Source organism: Cherax quadricarinatus, chromosome 57, assembly GCF_038502225.1.
Source record: "Cherax quadricarinatus isolate ZL_2023a chromosome 57, ASM3850222v1, whole genome shotgun sequence".
NCBI lineage: Eukaryota > Metazoa > Arthropoda > Malacostraca > Decapoda > Parastacidae > Cherax > Cherax quadricarinatus.
In genome coordinates this window covers 26,842,958-26,860,128 of record NC_091348.1, presented here as the reverse complement: position 1 = coordinate 26,860,128, position 17,171 = coordinate 26,842,958, and the positions used below count along the sequence as shown (strand labels likewise).

At 41.0% G+C, this 17,171-nt stretch overlaps 1 protein-coding gene across 1 annotated transcript in view; it reads right to left on the bottom strand.

Annotated features, from left to right (window-relative positions):
• Nucleotides 1–1,773, bottom strand: part of LOC128693582 (unconventional myosin-XVIIIa) — a 269,739-nt gene extending 267,966 nt beyond the window's left edge. The window contains exon 1 of the mRNA XM_053783376.2: nucleotides 1,539–1,773. The gene's annotated coding sequence lies outside the window, so the exon portion shown is untranslated. The remainder of the gene's footprint in view (nucleotides 1–1,538) is intronic.
• Between the last annotated feature and the right edge of the window lie 15,398 nt (nucleotides 1,774–17,171).

Below are 17,171 nucleotides of genomic sequence, written 5' to 3'. Positions count from 1 at the left end.
GTTGTCCATGTTCACCCATCAGTAAAATGGGTACCTGGGTGTTAATCGACTGGTGTGGGTCGCATCCTGGGACAAAACTGACCTAATTTGCGGGAAATGCTCTGCATAACAAGCGGCTTTTTATACAGTATGTCACTGATGTTAGCTAGGCCTGTATACCTTGTACTTGTAGAAATAAAGGTATTATTATTATTATTATTATTATTATTATTATTATTATTATTATTATTATTATTATTATTATTATTATAAGGAGCTTTCTATGAGGTAGTTTATATATATCAATCACCCTAATGTATAATATACTCTACTCCATGTTATAGAAATTTATTTATTTTTTTTGTTGGTGCTAGCAGCACACCCAAGTTAGGGAGGCCTGCCAATAAACAGGACAATTTTTTCCCTGACATGGGTCTTAGTCGTATGATGACCCGCAGCTGGAGCCTTTGGTCATCTGATTGAGGCCTTCCGCTGGCTTACCTCTCTACTCCTTTAAAAAAAAATATGGTTATAACCTCTCATAGCCCGGTTGATCATGAAGAGTTTTGAAGAACTCTTTGGGAAATTATGATGATACTGACAAAGCACTAACATACCTAACATTAATATCTCGTTGATGTAGGGGTTGATTTACAGGTTGACTTCATCACTGACACCAACTTCCTCTGATGTAATAATGGTAGAATTACTGACAAAATGTTGGGTAAAAGGACACAGATGCAACTGATGTGACATTTTATTAAAATGTCACATGAGTTGCATCTGTGGCCTTTTACATAACACTGATGTCACACATCTATAACCCTTATTAACTAGACTGACGGACTGATCACATCGATTATGAGGGAATGATTACCTCAAACTTCTTATGAACTTCAACCCTTCTCTGTACTGGACTGAGGAAGCCACTGCTTAGAAAAACGTTTCCACAATAATGATACCCAGTTTTCTGAACCATTTATCTACATAACTATTACCACGTCCCAGGTTCTGCACTGTATCACTCGTTTAGATCACTGGAGGTTTACTGCACTTACAGTTTAGTACAAACAGTGGGGACTATTTGTGTTTATAGCCAAGGAAGTTACTGAAGTAACTACTACAGACTAACCTGGATTATTATTATAATTAAAAAGAAGCGCTAGGCCACAAGGGCTATACAGCGGACTAACCTGGAGAGAGTTCCGGGGGTCAACCCCCCCGCGGCCTGGTCTGTGACCAGGCCTCCTGGTCAGGCCTCCTGATTTACATGACAGAAAATTTAAACGTTACGTCACTGACTTATCACATATTCATGACATTCTTCATAATTACAGGAGATTTTTCGTAGTTATGCCTTGTAAGTTAATTTAGGTACAGGTACACATAAGTACAATTATCATACCTAGTAACATGTGTAAATTACATAGGATGACCCCCCAAAAAAAGTAAGACGAAATGACTTACTTCGACTGGGGTCCTTGTAATGCCTCACATCTGGGAACATTTCCCCTGGCCTGCACACTTTAATATTAACGTTAAGATTGATATTTGTTTACCTGGTGGAGTTTGTGGGGGACCTGAACACACAAGGCAACATCTAGGGTAGTTGATAACTTTGTACATGGCGGTGGCTGCTACAGTGATTCTTGAAGGCCTAGCTGCGTTGTCCACGCAGCTGTATTCCCACTCTGTAGCAGAACTCGTTGCTTATGTCCATGCGAGAATTTGGAAGATAAATTAATGATTGTATTCTGTTATATACAGCAGTTCTTCAGGTCGGCCGATACCACCTCCACTCTCTCTGGAATCTGGAAAGTGACTGACGCTCCCTGGAGCGCCACTGTACACTGTATGACGTGTATAAAAAAAATGCTTAATTTTAGTATTAAGCTCATTAGTTTACAGTCGAGTCCGTTACACTGCAATACGCCATTTAGCACATTGCAGTGCATGGATCTTCTAACACATTGCAGTGTATGGATCATCTAACATTGCAGTGTATGGAACATCTAACATTGCAGTGTATGGATCATCTAACACATTGCAATGTATGGATCATCTAACACATTGCAATGTATGGATCATCTAACACATTGCAATGTATGGATCATCTAACACATTGCAATGTATGGATCATCTAACACATTGCAATGTATGGATCATCTAACACATTGCAATGTATGGATCATCTAACATTGCAGTGTATGGATCATCTAACACATTGCAATGTATGGATCATCTAACACATTGCAATGTATGGATCATCTAACACATTGCAGTGTATGGATCATCTAACACATTGCAATGTATGGATCATCTAACACATTGCAATGTATGGATCATCTAACACATTGCAGTGTATGGATCATCTAACACATTGCAATGTATGGATCATCTAACACATTGCAATGTATCTATCATCTAACACATTGCAGTGTATGGATCATCTAACACATTGCAATGTATGGATCATCTAACACATTGCAATGTATGGATCATCTAACACATTGCAATGTATGGATCATCTAACACATTGCAGTGTATGGACCAACTAACATTGCAGTGTAAGGATCATCTAACATTGCAGTGTATGGATCATCTAACACATTGCAGTGTATGGATCATCTAACACTACAGTGTGTGGTTCTAACAAATTACGTACAGTTTATGGGTGATCTGACCTATTACAGTGTGTGGGCCGTCAATTACCATGATAATCTGTGGATCTGTTAGTGCTCTTGGCTTCCTTGGTTATCGTTTCGTCATTATCAGACAGCCAATAATAATTAATTATGAGATTTGAAAAAAAGAATAATAATGGAGTTATCATAGCAACATCCTCGTAAAAGGCAAATAGGACAACTAAAAAAAAAATCATAATTTTATTGGAGATATCTGCATCACCCTATCAGTAACAGAAAATTATGATAAAATATCGTTGAAAAGACAAATGTTTTTCATATAAATGTAATATAGTTTGAATTAATCTTAGTCTGCCCGAAATGCCTAGTCATGCTAGGTGTGATAGTGACCCTCTCTGTAATTAGTATTTAATAATATGTAAACCACACATTGTAACCAATATCCTATAATATGTAAACCCAGCATTGTAATCTTTACAGAGAATAAACTTGATTGATTGATTACCAACAGAAGCAGCCTCAGTCGGGGGGTTAGTTAGTAATTTGTCTTATGTATTAAGAGAAAGTTTTGAAAAACTCTTCTCTTCACGCTTAATGAGTTGTCTCTTAGTGCAAAAAGAGCCCCATTGGAAATAAGTCACTGATTTTTTGGGTTATCCTGGGTCCTTTACACATATGCTGCTATGCATGATAATATATAACTATTTGTGTATACCTGAATAAACGTAATTATTCTCAAGGATAAATTAGATGTATTTCAGTTGCTGTGCGATCCGAGAGAGGTATCCCCTGTGCGATCCGAGAGGTATTCCCTGTGTGATCCGAGAGAGGTATCCCCTGTGCGATTCGAAAGAGGTATCCCCTCTGCGATCCGAGAGAGGTATCCCCTGTGCGATCCGAGGGAGGTATCCCCTGTGTGATCCGGGAGAGGTATTCCCTGTGCGATCCGAGAGATTATTATTATTATAATCAAAAAGAAGCGCTAAGCCACAAGGACTATACAGCACGCGATCCGAGAGAGGTATCCCCTGTGTGATCCGAGAGAGGTATCCACTGTGCGATCCGAGAGAGGTATCCCCTGTGTGATCCGAGAGGTATCCCCTGTGCTTAAACGCACGCGACTGGAACGGTACAGACTGCAGGATAAGCTGATAATGCGGGTCAGTATTAGCTTTGAAGACTTGAAGGGAACCAGAAGAGACATTCACAAGTCATCACATGGAAACTAATACCCAGATTGTGGAAAATACTGTATATATTTACGGAAATACAGTATTTTATATGTAAATTGGTGGTTTATATTGTATTAATAAAAATTATATTATAAAAAATGGGAAGCTCTGCGCCTGCGCAGAGGCTCTCGCCATTGTGTTTTGACTGGAGTACAAACACTTTAATGTAAAGTGTATAATTTTCGTCGCTCTAGAGGTTATATTGGGCTGACACCTCTCAAATAGGAGCCGAATTGTTGGATGTGCATTTCTGCATAATTTGAGCATTAAATCGATGTACAGGACAGCTCCAGGAACCTCAGATAAGCTATCTAAATTATGTTTGTAATTCTGGCCAGTATTATCATCATAAATTTGGTTAGAGGGAGGTTTTCGAGTATTCTACACAGTAATCTCCAGACTAATTGGTGAGTGTTATGATTATAAATTCTCCTTCTGTTATATAAATGTGTATATGTAATCATTTATTAATTTTAATATACAGTCCACAAATTTCTATTAAATTTACCAGAATTCCTGGTAATGTACATTTCATTTGTAATTAATATAGGTCTAGAGCAACTTGTGGATATGACAGTTGTAGGTATTGTAGGGGGACATTTTTGTGACCTAGGTGTCCCAAATTCCTACTTGTCTATGTAACTTTGATAAATAATAATTATCTTAGTTACAATTTACTGATATGTACCTTATGTTACATCCAAGTAAATGTAATTTTCCATACAGATTTTTCAATAAAAATAACAAATAATGATATACCACAGAAAAAAAAGATTCCCAATAAATTCCTTATATAAAGTATTAAGTTAATTAAGTTGAATTATTGTAGTATTGAAGTTATTCTGATAAGAAAAATGTATTACACACCAAGAAATATCACTAATTTTGTATTGTTCGTTAGTAATATTGTCGGATAATTCAACTTTTTTTTATATTTTATTTAAAACATCATAAATTACAAGGTAGTATAAAATATTAAATACCACAATAATACAGGATCTGGACAAGATTACGAAGAATTATATCACAAGTGCAAGAGAAAAAATTTTGAAACACGCAAAATACATACACACCATGCACTGACACACATTATACAAAATGATAATATATCTGACACACACACAAAACTGTTGGAGGGGGGACGCCCCCCCATGAAAACTGTTGGAGGGGGGACCCCCCCCATGAAAACTGTTGGAGGGGGGACCCCCCCATGAAAACTGTTGGAGGGGGGACGCCCCCCCATGAAAACTGTTGGAGGGGGGACGCCCCCCCATGAAAACTGTTGGAGGGGGGACCCCCCCATGAAAACTCATCTATAAATACACCCACATCATTCACACACGTATTGATCACAGCAGTGATCAAACATAAATTTTTGTAACTTTATATATACATGCAACTGATTATGAGATTTAACTTAAGAACAAAGTCTGGTAATTATCCGTCAACATTACTCTATAACAACAATAAGCATTACACAAAATTACATAAGAACATAAGAACATAAGAACGAAGGAACACTGCAGAAGGCCTACTGGCCCATGCGAGGCAGGTCCAAGTCTCCTACCGGCTTAAGCCAATGCACCCAACCTAGTCAGGTCAGGTCACATTGACTTAATGGAGGAACACGGCAACCGACCTGTTAGCACAAGCTATCAGGTCTAACTCACACCCACCCACATCTACTCATGTATTTATCCAACCTATTTTTAAAGCTACACAACGTTCTGGCCTCTATAACGGTACTTGGGAGTTTGTTCCACTCATCCACAACTCTATTACCAAACCAGTACTTTCCTATATCCTTCCTGAATCTGAATTTTTCCAACTTAAAACCATTGCTGCGAGTCCTGTCTAGGCTAGATATTTTCAGCACACTATTTACATCCCCTTTATTTATTCCTGTCTTCCATTTATACACCTCAATCATATCCCCCCTAATTCTACGTCTTTCTAGAGAGTGCAGTTTCAGGGCCCTTAGTCTATCCTCATAGGGAAGGTTTCTGATACATGGGATCATCTTTGTCATCCTCCTTTGTACATTTTCCAGAGAATTTATATCCATTCTGTAATACGGTGACCAAAACTGTGCAGCATAATCTAAATGAGGCCTAACCAAGGATGTATAGAGTTGAAGAACAACCTGAGGACTCCTATTATTTATGCTTCTTGATATGAAGCCAAGGATTCTATTAGCTTTATTGCGAACACTTATGCACTGTTGTCTTGGTTTCAGATTACTGCTAACCAGAACTCCTAAATCTTTTTCGCAATCCGTAATATTAAGATCTACATTATTTAGTTTATATGTGGCATGGTTATTGTCCTGTCCAACATTTAGAACTTTGCATTTGTCTATATTAAACTGCATCTGCCACTTCTCCGACCACTGCATCAGTCTATTCAAATCTTCCTGGAGTGCTCGAATGTCCTCGTCAGAATGAATTCGACGGCCTATTTTGGTGTCATCGGCAAACTTGCCGATGTCGCTCTTTATGCCCTCATCTATGTCGTTTATGTAGATTGTGAACAGCAGGGGGCCCAACACTGACCCCTGTGGAACACCGCTCGTGACGCTTCCCCACTCTGATTTCTCCCCATTTATGCAAACTCTCTGCTGCCTATTTGTCAACCATGCCTCCATCCAGGAAAAAATTTCTCCTCCTATTCCATGTGCTTTAATTTTCCTCAATAGTCTCTGATGTGGGACCCTGTCAAAAGCCTTACTGAAGTCCATATACACAATATCATATTCATTACCATGATCTACCTCCTCAAATACCTTAGTGAAAAAAGTTAATAAATTCGTAAGGCAGGAACGCCCCTTTGTAAAACCATGCTGAGATTCGTTGATTAATTTATGCTTTTCAAGATGGCTACGAACTGCCTCGGCAATTATTGATTCCATAAATTTTCCCACTATGGAGGTTAGGCTTATTGGTCTATAGTTCGAAGCTAAGGACCTGTCACCTGTTTTGAAAATAGGTATCACATTTGCCATTTTCCACTTATCTGGCACCATGCCAGTTTGTAGTGATATGTTGAAAAGATTAGCCAAAGGTGTGCTAAGCTCCTCTTTACATTCCTTTAGAACCCTTGCATACAGTTCATCAGGGCCTGGGGATTTGTTAGGTTTTAATTTATCTATTTGCCTAAGGACCATGTCACTTGTGACCCTACTAGTGCACAGTTTATTATCGTCCTGTTCTACATAATTTATCATTACTGGAATATCGCTGGTATCCTCCTGTGTAAAAACTGAGAGGAAGTATGTGTTAAAAATTCTACACATTTCCTTATCACTGTCAGTGAGCTGACCCGAGGAACTTTTGAGTGGGCCTATCTTGTCCCTGATCTTATTTCTGTATACCTGAAAGAATCCTTTTGGGTTAGTCTTCGATTCTTTTGCAACTTTAACCTCATAATCTCTTTTTGCTTTTCTAATTCCCTTTTTTATTTCTCTCTTTAACTGAATATATCGATTTCTCAATTGCCCCTCTCCTCTTTTGATTTGCCTATATATGCCTCACTTTTGACCAATCAGATATTTTAATCTATTGTTCATCCATTTAGGATCATTTTTGTTTGATCTGATTTCCCTATTTGGAACATAATTTGACTGAGCAGCTAGAACTATGCCCTGGAAAGCATCATATCGGCAACCATCACCACCTACCTGACCCTTAGTCAGGTCATTCCAGTTCAGCCCACCTAAGTAATTTTTCAGTCCTATGAAATCAGCCAAGCGAAAGTCAGGGACGGAGACTTGATTGCCATTATTAGGGGAATTCCATGATATATTAAAACTGAGTGATTTGTGATCACTTTCCCCAAGCTCATCATTAACCTCAAGATTATTAATTAGTGTTTCCCTACTGGCAAGAACCAAGTCAAGGAGGTTATTTCCCCTAGTTGGCTCTGTCACAAACTGTTTTAAAAAACAATCCTGGATCGTATCAAGAAAGTCACCCGACTCTAAATTTCCTGTCAAATTGCTCCAGTCAATCTGTCTATAGTTGAAATCTCCCATTAGCACAACATTTTCGTATGTAGATGCCTTACGAATTTCGTCCCATAGAAGTTTACTGCACTCCCTATCAAGATTTGGGGCCCTGTAAATCACACCCAAAATTAGTTTTTCTCGGCCCTCGAGAAGCTGTAACCAAACAGATTCAGTGGCTGACGCTTCTAATTTAATATCCTGTCTAACACAACAATTTAAATTGTCTCTGACATACATCGCTACTCCACCACCTTTCCTGTTGACCCTGTCAGTGTGGAATAATTTATAGCCTTGTATGTGACATTCAGAGGGCATCTCTCTATCTTTCAGATTGAGCCAGGTCTCTGTTATAGCAATAATATCTATGTTTCCTGCACTTGCAATTAATCTTAGCTCATCTATCTTATTTCTAACACTCCTGCTATTAGTATAGTAAACCTTAAGGGAGCTAGTCCCTTGCTGCCCTCTGCTGTCCCCCTTTGTTTGCTGACCTGTTCTATTGTCTTTATTTATAACTTCATGCTGAATGCCTTTTATACATTTACTGTTTCCAACCCTAGTGTTGCAACCTGCTTGTTTCCCACACACACCCATACCTCTATCTTCCATCAGTTTAAAATCATAGGCATTTCACCAATGGCCTTCTCAATCGAGTCTGCAAGTGCTACCACCCCTGACCCAGAGAGATGTACCCCATCCCTTGCATACATATCATGTTTGCCATAAAAGTTGTTCCAGTTGTCAATGAATGGGATTGCAAGTTCCTTGCAGTATCTGTCTAGCCAGCAATTTACACCAATTGCCCTAGACAACCATTCATTTCCTACTCCCCTTCTAGGCAAGATGCTACATATGATTGGGATCCCTCCCTTAGACTTAATGAAATCTATAGCTGACCTGTACTTATCTAGCAGCTCTTCTCTCCTACCCTTCCCAATATCATTTCCACCAGCACTGAGACAGATAATGGGCTTGTTCCCATTACCTGACATGATATTATCCAGCCTGTTGACAATGTCCCCAACACCAGCTCCAGGGAAGCACACTCTATCTCTCATCTTCTTATTCCTATTACAAAAAGCACGGTCAATATATCTTACCTGAGAGTCACCAACCACAAGAATGCGCTTACCTTCATTAGCAGGGGCAGTAGTACCCTTACCTTCACTGGCCACTGAAGTACATTCATCCTGGAGAACAGAGAAGCGATTTCCTACCTTCAGATCTTCACTCTTAACTTTCCTTATTCTGATGCGCCTCCCATTACTGTGAACAACTCGCCACTTGTAGCAGGTGCTGGGCTGCACCTCACTGCTGGTAGCCGTTGCTACCTCCCCAACTACAGCCTCCTTACAGCGAGAGACAGACTGCACCTCACTGCTAGAAGTCTCATTCCCCACAACTCCAGCCACCTCACACTCTCTCCCAGACCCATTGAGGTGGACCTTCAGCCTCCTAATCTCCTCCTGGAGAAGCAAGACCTCCTCCTTCAACTCTCCAACCTCAGTTTTTAAAACACTGCAGAAGCAAGCCATGCTTTGTAACCGTCCACGCTAATCCCCAAAGCAGCTCAGGGTCTGTGACCTCACGTGACGACTGACCACTGACCACTGACGACTGACCACTGACCACTAGCGTATAAAGCAACAACAACTGCAAGATGTTTACAGAATACGTTGCATCAACAACGAAACTTAATAACATTACAAAAGTGATGGAAAACAAATTATGTAAAAACAAATATCAACCCCATCTAAGAGGAAAGAAATTCCCTACAAAATTACATTAAAAAACTGCGAAAATACATACCAGAAAAAATATCTTTGCAAAAACTGGTAGACTAACATGGACAGTGACTTCTCTAACTCCCTTTTAATCTCAAGGACATATTTTATACAAATCTTGGGCTTATCAAAATCTTGCACACAAAACTTACATGTCAACATTCCTTTGCAAGTCCTTTACCTCATTCGGAGTGACCCTCGCTATTTTGAGGATTATTGGGAAGGCAGATGATTCAATGGATTTGTTAAAGAGTGTTACAATAATTGGTGACAATACTTCAGAAGTTTTTTGTACATAAAAGCAGGCAAGTTGTTTATGTCTCTTGCCTTGTTTTTAAGGGTGTTTATAATGAGCGTAACTTCAATGGAGTTGGTTGGAGCTAGGAATAGCGTATTTGGGTAGGTACCTATGAGGTAGTCTGATGGACGAGTGTTTGAGCTTGGTATTTTGCTCGCTAGATTTTTTCCTATGGTGGAGAAGAAACCATTGAGTCTGTTGTTTCAGCTGGAGTGAGTGGGGGTTCATCTGACTTTGTTAATTTGATTGTTTTGTTTTTGGATAACTTTTTAGCTCCAAGAATTTCAGATAGAGTTTTCCAGGTTTTTTTTTCATATCACCTTTGATGTTATGTAATCTATTTTCATAATACAATTTTTTAGATCTTCTTATCAGGCTGGTAAGTGCTGACGAGTAACTTTTCAACTGTTCTCAAGTTATTTGACCCATTCTATACTGTTTTTTATATTTGTGCTCTGTGTTAATGGATTTGAGGATGCTTGGTGTTAGCCAGGGATTATTCAGTCTCTTTGCTGTGATCTGTTTAGTTTTTTGGGGCAACGTTTGTTGTAGAGGTAATTGGCTTTTTTTTTTTTTTAGAAAATTATTTATATATTCATTCATATATGCATGTTTCGAGCTCATTTTGCCAATCGATGTTATTCATAGCTGCTATAAAGTTGTTAACAGCTGTTAAGTGCTGTCCAACGTGGGTCACCAGGTCACTAGTGCTGTCTATCGTGGGTCACCAGATCACTACTGCTGTCCAACGTGGGTCACCACTCACTAGTGCTGCCCAGCGTGGGTCACCAGGTCACTACTGCTGTCCAGCGTGGGTCACCAGGTCACTAGTGCTGTCCATCGTGGGTCACCAGGTCACTACTGCTGTCCAACGTGGGTCACCACTCATTAGTGCTGCCCAGCGTGGGTCACCAGGTCACTACTGCTGTCCAGCGTGGGTCACCAGGTCACTAGTGCTGTCCATCGTGGGTCATCAGGTCACTACTGCTGTCCAACGTGGGTCACCACTCACTAGTGCTGTCCATCGTGGGTCACCAGGTCACTACTGCTGTCCAGCGTGGGTCACCAGGTCACTAGTGCTGTCCATCGTGGGTCACCAGGTCACTACTGCTGTCCAACGTGGGTCACCACTCACTAGTGCTGCCCAGCGTGGGTCACCAGGTCACTACTGCTGTCCAGCGTGGGTCACCAGGTCACTAGTGCTGTCCATCGTGGGTCATCAGGTCACTACTGCTGTCCAACGTGGGTCACCACTCACTAGTGCTGTCCATCGTGGGTCACCAGGTCACTACTGCTGTCCAGCGTGGGTCACCAGGTCACTAGTGCTGTCCATCGTGGGTCACCAGGTCACTACTGCTGTCCAACGTAGGTCACCACTCACTAGTGATGTCCATCGTGGGTCACCAGGTCACTACTGCTGTCCATCGTGGGTCACCAGGTCACTACTGCTGTCCAACGTGGGTCACCACTCACTAGTGCTGCCCATCGTGGGTCACCAGGTCACTACTGCTGTCCAGCGTGGGTCACCAGGTTACTACTGCTGTACAACGTGGGTCACCAGGTCACTACTGCTGTCCAGCGTGGGTCACCAGGTCACTACTGCTGTCCAGCGTGGATCACCAGGTCACTACTGCTGTCCAACATGGGTCACCAGGTCACTAGTGCTGTCCAGCGTGGGTCACCAGGTCACTACTGCTGTCCAGCATGGGTCACCAGGTCACTACTGCTGTTCAACGTGGGTCACCAGGTCACTACTGCTGTCCATCGTGGGTCACCAGGTCACTACTGCTGTCCAGCGTGGGTCACCAAGTCACTACTGCTGTCCAGCGTGGGTCACCAGGTCACTACTGCTGTCCATCGTTGGTCACCAGGTCACTACTGGTGTCCAGCGTGGGTCACCAGGTCACTACTGCTGTTAAACGTGGGTCACCAGGTCACTACTGCTGTTCAACGTGGGTCAACAGGTCACTACTGCTGTCCATCGTGGGTCACCAGGTCACTACTGGTGTCCAGCGTGGGTCACCAGGTCACTACTGCTGTCCATCGTGGGTCACCAGGTCACTACTGGTGTCCAGCGTGGGTCACCAGGTTACTACTGCTGTACAACGTGGGTCACCAGGTCACTACTGCTGTCCAGCGTGGGTCACCAGGTCACTACTGGTGTCCAGCGTGGGTCACCAGGTCACTACTGGTGTCCAGCGTGGGTCACCAGCTCTCCTACAAGGCTCCTCTGTTCTTGTGTTCTTACGTAGTACAGCTGCTGTCATTACTACTATTAGTAGTACTACCACTGCTGCTACTACTACTACTGTCACTAATTGTACTACTAATATTACTACTGCTGCTACTACTACTAATGTTACTGCTACAATTACTACCACTACTACTACTACTACTACCACTACACTACTGCTACTACTACTACTACCACTACACTACTACTACTACACTACTGCTACTACTATTACTACCACTACACTACTGCTACTACTACTACCACCACTACACTACTGCTACTACTACTACTACCACTACACTACTACTACTACACTACTGCTATTACTATTACTACCACTACACTACTGCTACTACTACTACCACCACTACACTACTGCTACTACTACTACTACCACTACACTACTACTACTACACTACTGCTATTACTATTACTACCACTACACTACTGCTACTACTACTACTACCACTACACTACTACTACTACTACTACCACTACACTACTGCTACTACTACTACCACTACACTACTGCTACTACTATTACTACCACTACACTACTGCTACTACTATTACTACCACTACACTACTGCTACTACTACTACTACCACTACACTACTACTACTACTACTACCACTACACTACTGCTACTACTACTACCACTACACTACTGCTACTACTATTACTACCACTACACTACTGCTACTACTACTACTACCACTACACTACTGCTACTACTACTACTACCACTACACTACTACTACTACTACTACCACTACACTACTGCTACTACTACTACTACCACTACACTACTGCTACTACTACTACCACTACACTACTGCTACTACTATTACTACCACTACACTACTGCTACTACTACTACCACTACACTACTGCTACTACTATTACTACCACTACACTACTGCTACTACTACTACTACCACTACACTACTACTACTACTACTACCACTACACTACTGCTACTACTACTACCACTACACTACTGCTACTACTATTACTACCACTACACTACTGCTACTACTACTACTACCACTACACTACTGCTACTACTACTACTACCACTACACTACTACTACTACACTACTGCTACTACTATTACTACCACTACACTACTGCTACTACTACTACTACCACTACACTACTGCTACTACTACTACTACCACTACACTACTACTACTACTACTACCACTACACTACTGCTACTACTACTACCACTACACTACTGCTACTACTACTACTACCACTACACTACTGCTACTACTACTACTACCACTACACTACTGCTACTACTATTACTACCACTACACTACTGTTACTACTACTACCACTACACTACTGCTACTACTACTACTACCACTACACTACTGCTACTACTATTACTACCACTACACTACTACTACTACTACTACCACTACACTACTGCTACTACTATTACTACCACTACACTACTGCTACTACTACTACTACCACTACACTACTGCTACTACTACTACTACCACTACACTACTACTACTACTACTACTACTACCACTACACTACTGCTACTACTACTACCACTACACTACTGCTACTACTATTACTACCACTACACTACTGCTACTACTACTACTACCACTACACTACTGCTACTATTACTACCACTACACTACTGCTACTACTACTACTACCACTACACTACTACTACTACCACTACACTACTGCTACTACTACTACTACTACCACTACACTACTGCTACTATTACTACCACTACACTACTGCTACTACTACTACTACTACCACTACACTACTACTACTACTACTACTACCACTACACTACTGCTACTACTACTACTACTACTACCACTACACTACTGCTACTACTATTACTACCACTACACTACTGCTACTACTACTACTACCACTACACTACTGCTACTATTACTACCACTACACTACTGCTACTACTACTACTACCACTACACTACTACTACTACCACTACACTACTGCTACTACTACTACTACTACTACCACTACACTACTGCTACTACTACTACTACCACTACACTACTGCTACTACTACTACTACCACTACACTACTGCTACTATTACTATCACTACACTACTACTACTACCACTACACTACTGCTACTACTACTACTACTACTACCACTACACTACTGCTACTACTACTACTACCACTACACTACTGCTACTACTACCACTACACTACTGCTACTACTACTACTACCACTACACTACTACTACTACCACTACACTACTGCTACTACTACTACTACCACTACACTACTGCTACTACTACCACTACACTACTGCTACTACTACTACTACCACTACACTACTACTACTACCACTACACTACTGCTACTACTATTACTACCACTACACTACTGCTACTACTACTACTACCACTACACTACTGCTACTACTATTACTACCACTACACTACTGCTACTACTACTACTACCACTACACTACTGCTACTACTATTACTACCACTACACTACTGCTACTACTACTACCACTACACTACTGCTACTACTACTACTACTACCACTACACTACTACTACTACCACTACACTACTGCTACTACTACTACTACCACTACACTACTACTACTACCACTACACTACTGCTACTACTATTACTACCACTACACTACTGCTACTACTATTACTACCACTACACTACTGCTACTACTACTACTACCACCACTACACTACTGCTACTACTATTACTACCACTACACTACTGCTACTACTACTACTACCACTACACTACTGCTACTACTACTACTACCACTACACTACTGCTACTACTACTACCACTACACTACTGCTACTACTACTACCACTACACTACTGCTACTACTACTACCACTACACTACTGCTACTACTACCACTACACTACTGCTACTACTACTACCACTACACTACTGCTACTACTACTACCACTACACTACTGCTACTACTACTACTACCACTACACTACTGCTACTACTACTACTACCACTACACTACTGCTACTACTACTACTACCACTACACTACTGCTACTACTACTACTACCACTACACTACTGCTACTACTACTACTACTACTACACTACTGCTACTACTACTACTACTACTACACTACTACTACTACTACTACTACTACTACTACTACTACACTACTGCTACTACTACTACTACTACACTACTGCTACTACTACTACTACTACTACACTACTACTACTACTACTACTACTACTACTACACTACTGCTACTACTACTACTACTACTACACTACTGCTACTACTACTACTACCACTACACTACTACTACTAGTACTACTACTACTATTATTGCTACTACAATATTATAATACATTTCGAGAAATCAAGACGCAGGGTTGTAAAAAAAGAAGTATGCAGAAGATTATTTATAAATCTTATTATGTTTAAACTGTATGTTGACGCCATAATGGGAGAGACTTACACCCTGGGAGTAACCATGATGGGAGAGACTTACACCCTGGGAGTAACCATGATGGGAGAGACTTACACCCTGGGAGTAACCAAGGGAAATATTCTTGCCTACGTTATCGATGTTACTTGGTTGTTCACAACTACTTACAGGATTTGATTGGTAATTGGGTTTTTGAAAGCCCACGAGGATAACATGATTTTTTTCGACTCACACGACGATATCAGAACTCAAAGATGAGGTAATTATAGATCATTGATAATCTAGTTGATGATCCAAGTCGGACCGAGACGTCGTCAGGAGTGCGGGTTATTTGTACATAGCGTCCTCAGCACCTACAGCAGAAAATTCCTGATAAATGGACAATATCTTAAACGTCTCCTCCGCCCGCAGAAAACTGTCTCAAATATATTCTCTTCACCCAAGGAAGACAGCCATCTAGTGGCGATAAATACTTCCCACTGACCCTACAGGAGCAGTCATAACCTCTTCAGAAAGCCAACAATAAAGTTGCTGTACCCTCCACCAAAGCGGTGTCCCGTAGCTTGGTTGGTAGCGCACTCAGCACACACAGTGAGTATCCATGGTTCGATCTACGGTGCGGGTGGATTATTATAAGCATGGGGAGCGCTAAACCTGTAGGATTATACAGCGCCTGTGGGGGATGGAAGACATTCAGGCTCAATTCAGGGAACTGGAGCACAGATTCAATTCCCTAGATCAAGAGCCCCTCACCAACGTCAAGGAACCTCCCTTGAGGGGGGTATGGGTGGAAACACCGGATGTTAGCTGACTGGTGTGGGCCGCATCCTGGGGACAAAATTAACCTAAGTTCCGGGAAATGCTCTGCATAACCAGTAAGTTTATTCAGATATACACAAATACAGTTACCATACATAGCAGCATATGTGTAGAGAACCCAAGATAATCCAAAAAAGTCAAAGTGACTTATTTCCATTGGGGTCTTTCTATATAGTATATCACTGATGTCAACTATGGTCTGTATAAGTTGCATCATGTACTTGTAGGAATAAAGTTTATTATTATTATTATTATTATTATTATTATTATTATTATTATTATTATTATTATTATTATTATTATTATTATTATTGAATTTAGAAAAAAAAAACACTCACCCCATTAAGACCAGACACAATAGGAGTCTATATAGGTATTCACATACTAAATATAGGAGGTATTCGCATACCTCCTATGTTGGATGACACATGCAGGCACATGCATAACAGTGTCCAGCACACATTCACACATCACAAACTGAAGCCAGGCACATCCTCGTTACAAAGAAAACAGTCAATCTCAGGTGTCGTGATGGTGTCACCATCCACCTCACCAACACTACACAACAGAATCAGTCTCAAGTGTCGTGATGGTGTCACCATCCACCTCACCAACACTACACAACATAACAGAAAGATATACATCTTGTATAACTAACTGCAGTACACAGATAATCTCTGGACAACATTTTGTATACAAAATACCACG